At 48.1% G+C, this 2,661-nt stretch overlaps 1 pseudogene; it reads right to left on the bottom strand.

The window, feature by feature from the left end:
• Window positions 1–249: 249 nt before the first annotated feature.
• Window positions 250–1,269, bottom strand: LOC100457008 (olfactory receptor 11A1-like; annotated as a pseudogene).
• Window positions 1,270–2,661: the final 1,392 nt, after the last annotated feature.

Below are 2,661 nucleotides of genomic sequence, written 5' to 3'. Positions count from 1 at the left end.
GGCAATGTGGGATTAATTCCCTCAGACAGGGACAGAGGCTGCTGTCGCTGGGGCTGGGGAAGCTGCTACCACTGGGGATAGGGAGGCCAATTCCAATTGGAAAATACAGTTACCTCATTTTGGTAGACATCCACTTTCAATCCCACAGTCTCCATCTTTTTATTGCAGTGGTCTCTAGTCTATCAGACTTTGAGGAAGGGGCTAAGCTGAAATCATTCCAGGAAGAAGTCAAAAGCTGTCCTGTCCTCCTCAGTGAGTGTGTGCTGGGGTGAGCTGTCCCCCGAGCCTATGCAGAGCCCCCTTCACCTCTTGGTTCTTGAGGCTGTGGATGATGGAGTTGACCATGGGAGTGAACACTGTGTAGAGGACAGAGAAGACCTTTAGAAGCAAGGGGACATGTATTCTGTTGGGGCCACATAGACCACAATGAGGGTGCCATAAAATACCCCAACTACGGTGAGGTGGGAGGAACAGGTGAAGAAGGCTTTCTGCCTCCCATGGCCTGAAGGTATTTGCGGTACAGCCCTCAATGAAGGCATAGGATGCCACAATCAGTAGGAAGGGGGCCAGTGTCAGGAAGCCTGAGATGCTGACTTCAGCTCCCTACATGACTCCCACATCCCCGCAGAACGGCCTGACTACTGGAGCAAACTCACAGAAATAGTGGTCAATCTCCCTGCTGCCAGGACAGAGGTGCTGCCAGGGCCATAGTGAAGGCAGAGGAGAAGAATCCACTGAACCAAGCACCAGCGGCCAGGCAGTGACAAAACCAGGTGCTCATCAGGGCAGGATAGTGAAGGGGGCAGCAGATGGCCAAGTAACAGTCACAGGACACGGCAGATAGCAGGAGGAACTCAGCTGCAGCCAGCGAGGAAAACACGTAGTACTGAGCCAGACAGCTGACTAGCGAGATGACTTCCCTCCCCTCCAAGAAACTCTGCAACAGCCACATATGACGTTGGAGGTATAGCCAATCTCCAGCAGGGAGAAGTGGCAGAGGAAGAAGTACATTGGTGGGTGCAGTGTCCGACTAGAGGCCACAGCCAGCATGATGAGGGCATTGCCCCCAACTGTCACCACATAGATGGCCAGGAAGAGAGTGAAGGGAAGGAAGCCCAGGTATTGCAGCTCCCCGAAGCCCACTAGGATCACCCAGGTGGTCTGGTTCCCACTGTCACCACTGGACTGCTTCTTCTTCCAGCTCTGGGCCCAAGAGAAGACAGGAAGGTAGTTAATATTAACCAAGATACTATTATGGCCACACTCCATGCTTGGCTTATCCATTTATTCATCACAGCACGCATCAGAGACAGGCCTTATTGTCTCCCAGATGTGGAAGAGAAACTAAGACCCGTTTGTTCAAGTCAATTATTCAAGGTCATTATGATGGAGTCATGATGTGAACCCAGGTTTGCCTGACTCTAAGGCTCCCAAATGGTCTACTGTTCTACAGTGCTTTCCCAACCTGCTCCACCCACTTTTTTTTTTTTTTTTGAGATAGGGTCTCACCTAGGCGGGAGTGTGGTGGTGCGATCACAGCTCACTATAGCCTTGACTTCCTGGGCTCAAGCCATCCTCCCACTTCAGCCTCCCAAGTAGCTGGGACTACAAGCACATGCCACCATGCCTGGCTACTTAAAAAAAATTTAATAGAAATGAGGTCTCCCTATATTGTCCAGGCTGGTCTCAAATTTATGGGCTCAAGCGATCCTCCCAAAGTTCTGGGATTATAGGCATGAGCCACTGCACCTGGCCCCAAACCCTTTTTAAGTGATAGAAATGTCAAAATTAGAGAGCAGCATAATGTTCTTCCAATCAGCAAGGAGCTATTTACCTGGGGGTCCTGGCTGGGCACCAACTGGAGGACCACAGCTGGTGAACTGTGGAAGGGTGGGAGGCATGTGCATCACCTCTAGGAGAGTTGGTCCTACCCTGAAGTCATGCACGTTCCTGAGGCTGCCACTCATCGCAGACTATTTTTTCTTTCCGAGAAAATGAGACTTGGAAATCCAGATGAGCAACCTATATAATCTATTCAGCAAGCTACGCAACACAGAAAGATCTGAATTAACCCAGATCCCACCCCCCTGGGAAACCACTCTTCCTCTTTGGACAGGTGGCCTGGTGACCCTTGGTAAAGCCATTTCCACACTTTGCCCAGTCTCTGATCAGTTTGTCTTGTATCTTGGTTCTCCTGCCTTGTATTTTCCATACAGGTCAAATGCTCAGTTTATCTTAACTAACTGTGGGTTCCTTAGAAACTTCTCTTCTGGCATAGGTTTCCCTCTCTCAGTTATTGAAGCACTACCTTTCCACCAAACACATAGGAGGACCTTGTGGAATGAATAAATAAATTAATATATGAATTAGTTACAATAATTTTCCAACAGCAAATTGCCATGAAAAAATTGCAGCATCTGACAGTTAATGCTAGAGTCAAAGAGACATTTAAATGACTACTAAAATAGAGGAGGAATCATTGGGTCATCCCCTATAGTTGAGGGAATATTGGAAGCTTGAGATGGAATCATAAATAAGAATGGATATGGAAATCAAAAATATGTGTGTGTGTAGGAGGAAGAAACCAGAAAACCCAATGTGATAGAGAGTTTTCTTACTTTTGAAGTTAAGAAAGATGACATCTCACATTAGCCGATGGCA

This window comes from Pongo abelii, chromosome 10, assembly GCF_028885655.2.
Source record: "Pongo abelii isolate AG06213 chromosome 10, NHGRI_mPonAbe1-v2.0_pri, whole genome shotgun sequence".
In the NCBI taxonomy this organism is placed as follows: domain Eukaryota; kingdom Metazoa; phylum Chordata; class Mammalia; order Primates; family Hominidae; genus Pongo; species Pongo abelii.
Note: the sequence above shows the minus strand (reverse complement) of the source record. Positions and strands in the feature narration are given on the sequence as shown.